The sequence below is a fragment of the Myodes glareolus genome, chromosome 23 (assembly GCF_982192425.1).
Source record: "Myodes glareolus chromosome 23, mMyoGla1.1, whole genome shotgun sequence".
In the NCBI taxonomy this organism is placed as follows: domain Eukaryota; kingdom Metazoa; phylum Chordata; class Mammalia; order Rodentia; family Cricetidae; genus Myodes; species Myodes glareolus.
Genome location: NC_142048.1, coordinates 14,003,311 through 14,016,172, shown reverse-complemented (window position 1 = coordinate 14,016,172; position 12,862 = coordinate 14,003,311). Strand labels below are relative to the sequence as shown.

The window sequence follows — 12,862 nt, the reverse complement described above, 5'->3', positions numbered from 1 at the left end:
TTGAGGCCATCTTTTTTGTTTGTTTGTTTGTTTGTTTTGAGACAGGATATCTGTAGCTTTGGAGCCTGTCTTGGAACTTGCTCTATAGATCAGGCTGGCCTCAAACTCACAGAGATCCTCCTGTCTCTGCTTCCCAGGTGCTAGGATTAAAGGCGTGCACCATCACCCAGCTTGCCATCTTCGTTCTTATCACCTGTGTGTAGGGGCTATTGTGGAATACATTTTTTCCCCAACAACTTATATTTTAAGCTGTTAATTTTCCATGCTAAAAGAATAATTTTCAAGAATACAGTCAATATTTTAAGGATTTTTTTTGTTCTAATTGTGTGTCTAAAGAAAAGAGGGATACAGTGGAGGAAGTCTGAAATGAGACTAGCAAAGAAATACATTTCTGTAATACCACATGCGCTTGTGTGCATGTATATGTGTGTGTGCACTCACACAATCTGAGTCTGATTGAACTGATTTCCCTACAGGAGAGAAAGGAATAAAACATTTAAATTTTAGCACCACACAACACAGCTGAAACTCTCTCTAACTTTCTTTGGGTCCCTTCTTATCAACGGCTCAGCCTGGATTCTGGAGCCCTTTTACCTAGGTCTGGTCCCTTGTCTCCACTTCACTGCTAACTATCCATGGGCAGTCAGTTTGCTTCCTTCTCCCGATGTGAGGAAATAGGGCTCAATAATCCTTTACGCCTCTTTTAGCTTTAAATTCCTATGATTTGAATGCTTTAAGAAAGGGCCTAAGCATAGTTCATCTGTCCTTCCCTCCTTCCTCCGTCCCTCCTTCCGTCCCTCCCTCTCTTCATATATGTGTGCCCATGTGTGCCCCCATGTGTCTGAGCATGCACAGACTCCTCAGGTCCTCAGTGCCCCTCCCTCCATCCCTCCGTGTGTGTGTGTGTGTGTGTGTGTGATGTGTATGCACACACACATGTGTGCCCATGTGTGCCTCCATGTGTCTGAGCATGCACAGACTCAGGTCCCCAGTACCCCTCCCTCCATCCCTCCGTGTGTGTGCCCATGTGTGCCCCCATATGTCTGAGCATCACAGACTCAGGTCCCCAGTGCCCCTTCCTCCATCCCTCCATATGTGTGTGTGTGTGTGTGTGTGTATGCACACATACATGTGTGCCCATGTGTGCCTCCATGTGTCTGAGCATCACAGACTCAGGTCCTCAGTGCCCCTCCCTCCATCCCTCCGTGTGTGTGCCCATGTGTGACCCCATATGTCTGAGTATACACAGACTCCTCAGGTCCTCAGTGCCCCTCCCTCCATCCCTCCGTGTGTGTGCCCATGTGTGCCCCCATATGTCTGAGCATGCACAGACTCAGGTCCCCAGTGCCCGTGCAGTATGCACTGTGCTGACTAAGCTGTCTCCCCAGCCCCACATAATAGTGTCTGAGAAAAAAACAAAAATATTCTCAAGGATCTTGCCTGCGAAAACTAAAGTTTTAGCACGTTTATCTTTATCCCCTGACCCCATGTGTTTGTGTGTGTGTGTTCTCATTATATATACAAATATATAATACTGTCACTTCGATATATAACGAAGTATATTTGTTGACTACATATAGCATATTTTGTCTTTTAATCCCTAAATTCTATGGAAACGCTTTTTATATGTAATTAAGTTAAAATCACAGAGACATGAAAACATTTGAGTAACTATGTAGCTTGATTAAAATTGAGTGAAGCCGACAGTTAACATAGTTCAAATGTGTCTAATGGCAGCACTGACGTAGAGAGTAACTTCTGCTCTCCTAAGTGACGTGGGCCTAGGAAATGGGTTCTAAATGTTCTTTCCTACCCATTTAGCGCACGTTTTTTTAGTGTACTTTTATAGCATGTACCAAGTATGCCACTCTTTCAGTGCTGCAACCTGCCCAGCGCCAGGGGTTGGCCTGACCGAGGTAACGGAGTGAAGTGACGGAGACACACTAACACCCAGAACAGTTGGGGTCTAGTGGGCCATGTCGTCTCATGGGGGAGTCCAACAGACTGGAAACTAGGCGTGTTTATATTGTACATCTGAATCGTGGAGGCAGGTTTATGGCACACAGATGAACAAGGAGGTGCACTTAGTTGATCTCCTAGAGGGTGTCTGTGGTGGCGACTCTCTGGCTGTAGTCATCCGGGAGGAGGAAGCTGTGGTTGACAGTGTTTGGATTCCCTGTCAACTTCTGCATTGATCCCAGTATAAGACCTTGTCACACCTGTGGGTCTGAGGCACCGGCACCTTTGACATAACAGTGCTCATGCTAACGATACATGTTCATTCAGGACTTCATCTGCTCCCCGCACGGCCGTGCTTAATTTTACACTGTCTTTGTTTCTGCTCCCACAATCTTGGCTTTTGTTTAGTTTATATCGTAGAGAACAAAACAGTTTCCTTTTTTGCAAGTGGGTGTTTGCAAAGATCCTCTGCTGTACAAGCTGAGGGTGTTGTTAGGAAAAGATGTGTGTTGTCTAAAAGGATTTATAACGAGAGGCCACGGTGATAAGTGGAACCATAATAATGAATGTGTTTCTGTGTCCCAGGCAGTGGCGGGTGCGGCTGACGTCAAGAGTATAATGCCCCGTGTTTGTTGTAGAATAGCTGCATCATAGAAAGCACTGAAGGATGGACGGCTTGCATCCCTTCACACATCACAGCCACCAGACCTTCAAAGAACTGTAAAAATCACCATTCAGCATTCTTTGCTCCGGGTGTGAAGTTGTGGAGTGAGGAAGGAGAAATGAATTGCTAAAAAAAAATAATGCTGAGGGGAGGAGGGAACCCCAAAGTTACAGCAGGCGCCATGCGGGTGGGTGGTGCGCTGGGCTCCAGTGTTGATTGGCAGCTTATGATTAGAGAAATTCCTCAGCTCTGACACTGAAAATGAGCTTGGACCCTGTGTAATAACTTCCGTCTGTTGTTTTTGGTTTAGCTCTGGAGTCAACATGTGATTAATAGTTTAAAGGTTGAGATATTCTTCATTTTCACAGTTCTAGAAGCTAGGAAGTCCGAGATCTGGGTGCAGGCAGCCATATTTGCTTGTAGTAAACAGGGCCTCAGGACAGAAAGCAAGAAGACCAGGAGAAGAGGTCTGTCGGATGTTAAGTGAGTGGAAAGCCATCATGAGACTGACAGACAAGAGACAGAATAAAGGACGCATGGGGCGGGGCCAAGAGGAGCAGCACAGAGCAGGGTGGCTGGCTTAGGCGGCCGAGGTGAACGTTATAAGAAGTGGCTGGGTGTAGTGTCTCTAGAAGTTAGAGCCAGTAGGCTTACTGAGGGATTGAGTAGTGAGGTGAAGAGTCGGGGTGAGGTGGGGGAAACTGGTATAGAAGCAGGTAAAAATCCAAAGTCAGTTTTGGACATGCCAGCTTGAGGTAAACTGAGGCATGAAGAAGACTTTCAGAGCACAGGTAAGAAGTGCTGGCAGGGATCAGATCTGGGAGGTATTGTGAGGCGGACCAGCAGTTCGGTGAACCAGACATAGTTAGCTAAGACTGTGGGGAGTCATCCAGGAGGTCTGAAAAATGCACAGGCTTCTGACTAACCCTAGAGATGCTGGTTTCATTGGTGTGGGGCCTTAGAAAACTTTAAGAGAAGCAGGAGGAAACCAGAAACTTCCTAGTTGATTCTGGTATATCGCCATGATTGAGAAAGGCTTACACACACGGCTTCAAGGAAGGAACGAGATGAGATCGTCATCTTAGGAGTGAATATAGGTAGGCAAAGGATTCAGAGATGGAGCCCTGAGGCGGCTGAGAAAGAAGAACCAGCAAAGGAGTTTGGGGAGAAGACTGACCCTAGATTCCTTTGCTGCTGAGATTGTGGTTCCTGGGACAGGATTCCCTTGATTGCTCCTAGAAATGCAGAAGCCGCAAGTCCCAGCCTGCGCGTTTAACAAGCATCTTAGTAAGCAGGTTCCAGGGCCGGGCTGCTTCTCTTCAGGTATGAATCTAGTTCATTCTCTCCCTGCTCTACACACATACACACACACACACACACACACACACACACACACACACACACACACAAAACCGCACACGCTAACCATCTGACTAGGTATCGTCTTAAAAATAGTGAAGGTCATATTTTGGTCTCTTCCCTTGCATAAGAAGGAGGTATTTTTGAAGGTGACATGTCAAGTGATTTCCATGTGTTCACAAGTTCAGTGAACGAACCCCTTTGGAACCGGGGGAAGGTGTTCGGGCTTTCATTATTTTCCCCAAAGCTAACACGCTTAACCCCCAGGCTCCAAGATCTGCAGTGCCGTTGGACCACACTGTCGACAGAAGCCCTCCAAGTGCAATCGTGCCAATTAATTGAGTCACGTGGCCCTCAGAAACAGAGCACATGATCGTAGAGACAGCCTGGGTCCTATTTTCTTTCCCTTTCTTTCTATTTTGTTGTTGTTGTTGTATTGTGTTTATTTACCACTAAATCCCCCCATATCCCTAAAGGAACCCAGCCAGTAAAGTTGAAACTCCAGTTATTATCAAGAGGGAGTCTGACTAATGGGGACAGTGGGTGTTGCCCTGTGGCATTGGTGCTGCGTGGAAGTTGTCAATTATTTAGTGCAGCTGAACATGCCCGTCAGGATTAGTTAGGAGTAGTTTGGAGTGGGAGTAAGGGGGATACGTACAGCCAGGAGCCAACTTTTCATTCCGTTTAAGCTTACCTACTGTAACATCGGTGAAGTAAAATGCAGGACACCTCGATCGCTTTTCAAGGGGTTTGTGTCTCAAGTGAGGTTGTTATTATTGGTAGTCTTTGTATGCGGTTACTCGAAAAATAATCTATTGAAATTTATAGCCAGGACCCTAGAATTTCACACACTGCATTCCCCCTAGTGCAGGCTAATGTTAAAGCAGTATTGTTCATGATAGCACACTCATGTTCCTTTCCTGTCACGCCGTACCCTGCCCTCCAGAGGCAAATGTGTATGCGTGTTCTCGGCCCTCTAGTTCTCCGTGTTATTACTATATCCTCCGAAAATAGATTCCTGGACCTGGGGAGATGTTTAAGTCAGCACTGTGCTTGGTGTGCAAGTGTGAGGCCCCCAGATCAGATTCCCAGAACCTAGGTCAAAAGCCAGGTGTGATGGCTCACATCTGTAGTACCAGCACTCAAGAGGCAGAGGCAGGAGGATTCCTGGGGTTTGCTGGCCAGCTAGTCTAGCTAACTGGGTTCAGAGAGAGAGCTTTTCTCCAAAAATAAGCTGGAGAAAGACTGCCTCTGGCCGTGTGCTGTGTCTTCTGCTGTTGTTGCTGCTCCTGTGATGTGTGGCTGTCATGTGAGGTTTATAGTACACGCTTAATAGAAGTAGCCTCAAATGTGCAGTGATGCATGCCTGCAACCCCAGTGCTCAGGAGACCAAGGCAGAAGGATCACCCGCCTGCACTCCATAGTGAGTTTGAAGCTAACCTGGACTACATAGCAAGATACTGCTTCAAAAACAAAAGAGAGAAAAAGAGAGAAGGGAGGAAGAATATGAGAGAAGAGGGAGGGAAGGGAAAAGAGAGGGAAGGAAAAGAGAGAAGGCAGGCGGGAAGGGTTCCGAATCTCAACTCCTCACTCTGCACCTCATAAATACGTCCAAAGGAAGAAGGAAGGGAGAGAGGGACAAGTCAGGGTGGGAGGAAGGAGACCATTTACATCAATCATTTTAGTTGGAAACCTCTCTAATTTATATCTCCTTGTCTAGTTATTTAGAATAAAATGAGAGCTGGAGAACCAGCATAGCCACTAAGCCTTTGCCCCCCTTTATTGCTCTGTTTCTTCATTCCTCATTTGACGTCATGGTCATTCTTCAACTGGACTACGTTGTTCTGAGGGACGCTCTGATGAAACTGCTGATGAAACATGCCGCTACCTGTGGTAATGTTGTTCTTTGGACGTGGACTCTAATTTTTTGTTTCAGAGGAAGCAGAGGATAATGGCAGTTGGTGTCTTCAAGCATTTTATTACTACAGAATATTTTTTGAGTATTCCAGAATATTCGAGAATATTCCAAAGTATTTTTCGAGCATCATTTCCCACAGCTGCAGGAGGAGCTAAGCTGGGAGGTTGTTGGGCTACCATTTTGGTTACTCCCTTTTGAAAATCAGAATTATAAAGCTTATACATGTATAGGATTTGGAAGTTGGCTTTTTTTTTTTTGCATGAAAAAATTTAATTGCATTTTAAAGACCTTGGTTCTGTATTGGGGCTTTCATGGGATTGATTTTATTGTTTTTGTAATGAATTTATTTGAAACTAAGATGTTGTTATTCTAAAGTAATTATTCAGCCTTTGCTCCGCAGCTCCACATTTAATTGACTGCCAGAGCAACCCTTTGAAGAGCAGGAATGGTGATATATGCATGCCCCGTGTGGCTGTTTCGTGGCTTAAATAACTAGATAAAAGGCAGTATGGCGGGCTGAACGACGACAATGACAGCACTCCCGGATTTTCCCAATGACGCTGTAGCGGGTTACAGTAGGTTTGAAGGATCCAGACTGTCTAGATTTCATGTTTCTGTACGTTCAGTGTCCGTTCTCTTTCTAAGCGTGTCCTTGCCGACCTCCTATAGAGCCTCCTGTACCTTATTCCTGTGCTCATTGCTTAGATACTTTCTGCTGCTGTGAGGAAACAGCATGGCCCAAAAGACCATCCTCGGGGGAAGCCAAGACAGGGCTGAAGCAGAGGCCATGGAGGAGCTCTGTTTACTGACTTGCTCGGATTACATTTTTATACAACCCTGGACTGTCTGCCTGCCCAGGGATGGAACTGTCCCCAGTGGGTTGGGTCTTCCCACCTCCCACATCAATCATTAATCAGGAAAATGCCCCACATACTTTCTTCTGGGCTATTCTGATGAGGGCATTTTTCTCACTTGAGGTTCCCCTTCCCAGATGACTCTAGGTTGTGTCAAGTATGAAACAAACAGTCTAACCATTACACCTATTCTTGAGCCTACCCTTCAAAGAGAAATAGGACAAAAATCAATAACTTCTTTATAAATAGTTTGATTGCTAAAGAGCTCGTAGTATTCCTAGAAACCTCTGCCTGTAAGCAGAGCCAAGCTTGTGAGTCGCTCCTATTTTCACAAGTCTCCAGCGAAGGAGCTATCAACATCCATTGCAATATTTAACAGCTCTCCCTGTCAGGAGAGTCTTCTATCCATCTTAAATAATGCATGCGTTGGTCTAAGCTGTGTTCTTTCTTCACTGACTATGAACCGGTCTTGCTCTCTTTGTGAGAGCCCTTTTCAGAGTGTTGAAAGCTGAACGCTGCACCCCGCTCTGTTAATGCACCTCAGTTCTGCGGCTTGTCCCTCGTACCATGTGAAAGTACGGCCACACTTTCATCGTCTCCCTCCGTCCACAATGGCCGTGCATGTAGTAGTTTTCTCTTCCTTTGACCGTGAGATTTAGAGTACATCTCGGATGTAGGATGGAGAGGCTGCCCGGTGCGCAGGGCCCAGTCAGGCTGTGGCCGACTTTCTACATTTTCTCTACCCCTGCCTGCGTGGAGATAGCTTTGCTTTTTCACAACAGTGTCTGCCCTCTCAGGTTTGTCCAAATGCAGCCCGCACACCACATGTGGTCGAGGAGAGATATGAAAATGGTGTGTGTGTGTGTGTGTGTGTGTTAGTGTGAACTTGATTAGACAGTTCTCAAACACGAACTTTGAAGGAGACAAAGTCATGGTGCATGTTGCAATGCCTAAAGGTTAGTCATACCTACCTCATCTTTTAGATATCTTGTTTTCCTAGCTTTGCCATTCTGTTGAGGGCTGTGTAGCTTATTCCCTCAGAAGTTTTGCATGTCCCCCACTGTGTTGATGCATAGTAACATGCCTGGTGTGTTAGGTCATTCTAGAGGTTTTTGTTGTTGTTGTTGTTTTAATCTCAGTGCTGCTTCTGAGTTTTATCTCTAATTTTTTTTTTTTAAAATTGGGGTAAATTTTGCATGTGAAGCTTGGTTCAGAAGTGAACAATCTGTTTCATTTTGATACGTGTTTACCTGGGTAACTCATGTCCCTGCCTGGATGCAGAAAGGTATCTTGAAAATCTTTCCCATCTTGAAAATCTTGTTGCTGCACACTTGCCATTTCGCACGGACCTGCTGTTCTGATTTCTGTCACAGTTGGTTTGTCCTGCTTATTCCTGGATGCTGGATCAGCGTGATCTCATGGTCCTTATGTGGGATTTTCCCACTGATGTGCAGTGTGTTTGTAAGGCTGCTGATGGTGGTGCTGAAGGTTGAATTCAGGGCTACAGCATCACCAGTTGCGCCCACAGCCCCCATTGATGTAGTGGGTAGTGTCCATTGTCCGTTCTCATCCTGATGGGCATTGGGTTATTTTTGGTATTTGATATTCATAAACAGTGCCCCAGTGATCCTTTTTGCACAAGTCTTTGTGTGGCCATAATGTTTTTATTTCTTGTTAGTTAATACAGAAGGGTGGAGTTGCTGGGCCATAGAATAAATTGTGTATCTTTATACGAATTTGTCGGTTTCTGACTCCTGCCTGTTATATTTGGCAGTTCCATTTCCTTCTTATTTTTTGACATTTTCTGTTGTCCGTCTTTAAACTCACTCCTTTTATTGTTGTTGACACTGAAGCCCTAGCGAGTGAGCCCAGCACCTCCCATGCTGGGCAAATAGTGCTCGATGATTGAGCTGTAGCCCAGCCATCCTTAAATTTCCGTTAGTCTAGTGAATGTGAAATCCTATCTCATTCCAGTGATACTTTGGATGCCATTCCTACCCAAGGGAATGTAATACAACTTCCTTTTCTGTATCTGGATCTTCAATTTAGAAAAAAAAATACAATTTACTTTGATCATTTTAATTATACATGTGTATGCATGTAAGTATGTGCTCCTGTGTATCTGCATGTGGGTATGTGTTCCTTTGTTTCCGCATGTAGGTATATGTGTGTTCTTGTGTATCCACATGTAGGCATGTGTTCCTATGTGTCCACGTGTACACATGTGCTCCTGTGTATCCACTTGTAGACATGTGCTCCTGTGTATCTGCATGTGGATATGTGTTCCTGAGTTCAGAGTTACAAAGACCGGGGCATGGGATCCCTGGAGTTGGAGTTACAGTGGGTTGTAAGCTGCCTAGTGTAGGTGCTGGAACCCAAACTCTGGGTTCTACAACAGTGGTATGAGCTTGTGATGGCTGAAGCATCTCTCCAACCCCGCATTGCTCCTTTTCTAAAGCAAGTGGCTTTCTTCTGGTTGATTCATAGGAGTTTTTGTGTTTCTGGATTGAGCCTTTTGTTAGATTTTAACATTGAAAATATTTCCCAATCTATCACTTGCATTTTTATTTTCTTTATTGTCTTTGAATGAACAGAACTATCTAGTTTTGAGAAAGTCTAGTTTATGAACGTTTATGGTTAGTTTTATTTTGTCTTTCGTCTGGTCCATTTCTAAATCACAACGTGTTTTCTGTTTTCCCCCTAGAGAGTTTCTAATTTCAACTTTGATTAGGGAAGTCGTCTGCAATTAGGTTTTTTTTTTTATATGGTTTGAGATAGGGGTCAAGTCTCATATCATCTCAATCATCCGAAAATTAGGTTTTTTTCATATGGTATGAGATAGGGGTCAAGTCTCATATCATCTCAATCATCCGAAAATTAGGTTTTTTTCATATGGTTTGAGATAGGGGGTCAAGTCTCATATCATCTCAATCGTCCGAGCATCTTTTGAAAAGCTTATTTCTGCTGCAGTCAAATTGCCTTGACACTTTTGTCTGTTGACCGCATATGCTTGGATCTATTGCAGTGTTGTTTCAATTGTGAAACTATTTTCCACATTCATTGTTTAAATTAGGTGGGCGCACTTTCTCCAGGGTTTGAAAGTGAAACATGGTAACACACAGGCGCAAATACGAGATTAAGTCATCAGATTTGATTTAGAGTCATCTAGGGTCTTTACAACAGCCCGGCCAAGGCGTGCATTCTCCTTGTTCTTTCTTGCCTGGGTTTCTGGGAGGGAGCACAGTGTTCCTGGTGTGTGGCCACTCCTGCCTGTCTAACCTTCAGTCCCAGCCCAGGTCAGATGCTTACTATGGGGCAGGAGCAGGGAAAGGACAGCTGCTTTACTAGGAACCATTTTGCCTCGTGCCTTGAGTCTTTAAGCTAGCAACTCAATTCACTGCAGGGGGTTTCCCGGTGCATCTCTGTGCTTCCTGCAAAAAATACTCTCACAGTTATTGAGCACGTAGTGACATAGCAAACGAGCATTCAGGACACTGAGTGACATGAATTTCCTGCATTGTACTTCAGTGAATTGCATTCTCAATTGCTGTATCCCCTTAAAGACATTCATAAGATTTGTTTTAGCGTTTTGTCTGTCAGTTGGGCACTCCCCTTAAGGCCATTCAGGAGAAACTTACAAATCAGCCATAGGACTATTTCCTCCTAACCACCGAATGAAATGAATTTGTAAGGAAAATATTTGTTTGCTGTGGTTTGTTTGCTGCATAGTGTTGTACATTTTTCAGATGCCAGCAATTTGCTTCACAGAATGCATTCAACTGTTCATGTTCAGAACGTTTTCTGTACATGGGTGTGGTCCTGTACGTGGACGTGACTGGCAATTAGCAGGATGTTTTCTGAATGCGGACGTGGTTCCGTAGATGGATGTGGCTCTGTACTTGGACATGGTTCTGTTCGTGGACGTGGTTGCCAATTAGCAGGACCTGTTCCTATTCTAGGTCTCTCTGGAACACTGTTCATGGATGTGGTTGCCAATTAGCAGGACTTGTTCCTATTTTTCTAGGTCTCTCTGGAACACTTCTGAGGGCCTCAGGTTTCCCAGAACCCCAGGGGTGGAATGCTTCTTCCTTTAGTGTTCCTATGCCATTCACACTTTGGAATCCCAAGCCTGCTGTGTAGCATGCACAGAGGATACATGGAAGATAACTTCAAAAGGACAATGTAGCAGTCAGCCCTGGAGACTCATAAATATATGCCTGTGTGTACCGTACAGTATATCCAGAGCAGGAGAATCTACCTACACAACCGTCTTTTTAGTTACTTTACCTTGAATTCAATTTGCTTCCGCTTATCCATCCTCACGTTAGCACTCAGCCCACTAGGGACAACATTTTTTTTTTTCATTCCGGCAAGAATTTATTCACAGACACTGAGGTCGGTGCTCAGAGGGTATCGAGATGGATAATACAAAGCCCCACAGTGCAGGATGCTCTGGTCTAGGGTGGGGCTTCCACTCTGAGTGAGGTACATACCGTGACAGTATGAGTAGGGCAGTCTGGGTAAACACAGACGTAAACACAGCACCTCGGTCAAGTGGAGTGGGGAGAATCTTCATAAGGAGACCTAGCCCATCGACACAGTTGAGTCTCTGAGCCTGGCCTCATTGGTGCCAACGCAAACAACAGAAACGGCCATCCTAGAGAGACAAGAATGCCAGCAAAAGAAACAATATGTAATTATCAACTGCAGGTTGTAGGCAGAGTTGTTTTGTCGGGACCTCTGGTCAGCTCTGTCTCGCCAGCTGACTCCCAAGTATCCACACAGAGACTTAATGTTAATTATAAATGCTCAGGCGATCGCTTAGGCTTGTTACTAACTAGCTCTTACAACTTAAATTAACCCATATTTTTTATCTGTGTTCTACCACGTGGCTTGGTACCTTATCTCAGTATGGCATGCACATCTGCTGCTTTCTCTGCATCTGCTGGAGACTCCTCAGACTCCGCCCCCTTCTTCCCAGTGTCCTCCTAATCTGACTGTCCTGCCCAATCTCTTCCTGCTGAGCTCTAGGCCAGTCAGCTCTTTATTAACCAATAAGAGTAATATATGTTTACACTGGACAAAGACTGCCCCACAGCAGGGTGTAGGCAGTGAAACATGGCTAAGCCCCAGACTGAGGGCAGGAGACCTGGGCTGCTCACAGTAACTTCTGGTGGCGGAGGAATGGCATGTGTGAGCCTGGAGTGATGACAGCAACGGCTTTGCTTGCTGAGGGTAGAAAATACGAGGTGGAACGGCCAACCCAAACTCAGGGCCATAAAGCCGATGATTTAGAACATTAATTTGATTTAGGAGGTCACTGGGAACCATCTCTAGATTGTAAAGACATTGCTGATGTTGACAAGACCGTGTTTCAGGAATAATTCTTGCTACCGTGGTTTCATTTTGCTGGTTTTATCTACCGCTCCATCCTAGTTTTTATTTTGTTTTGTTTTGTTTTCCTGCTTCCTAAATATAAGTTTTTTGCCAAAGTGGTCTGTTATTCACTTCTTCCCTCTATAGCACTGCTTTCAAGCTGAGTGCCTCGGTGCCCCGTTTGGCCGGCCTGGGTCAGCACACATTCTTGATTTGCAGTGAAATTGGAACCCGATGTGGAGTAGGGCAGAAAGGTTGGCTAGATAAAGAGACTTGCTTTAAGAGAGTGCTGAGGAGAACGGCTGTATCGGGAAAAGGATGCTAGGATAACGGAATGGACAGCATGGATTTGTGTAGAGTTAGGGTGTAGCTCACTGGCAGAGGGCTCTTACCTAGCATGGACCAGGCTCTACATTGCTTGCTGGGCACCCTAAAACAAAAATAAAGAATAAATATAAGTGGGGGGAAATTTCCCCGTAAGTGCTGTTAATTTACAAAGCACTGGTAGGTGTTCAGTTGTGATTAGGAGATTCAGAGCTTCGGCAGTGTGGTCCATCACTGCTTCGTGCTCACATAGAAGTTCTATTGATGAATTTGGGGCGAGTGAGATTGCAGGGGCTTAAGGAGATGGTCAAAGTCCTGTAGCGCAATGCTCTCTACAAGTAAGTGTTAAAATAAACAACAATTAACATAGGAACTAAGAGGAGATTTGAGAGTCCTAATAATTTCCCC

The 12,862-nt window shown here is 45.0% G+C and overlaps 1 protein-coding gene across 1 annotated transcript in view; it reads left to right on the top strand.

The window, feature by feature from the left end:
• Sh3rf1 (SH3 domain containing ring finger 1) overlaps positions 1-12,862 on the top strand; it is a 159,330-nt gene that overhangs the window by 83,879 nt on the left and 62,589 nt on the right. The window lies entirely within an intron of this gene.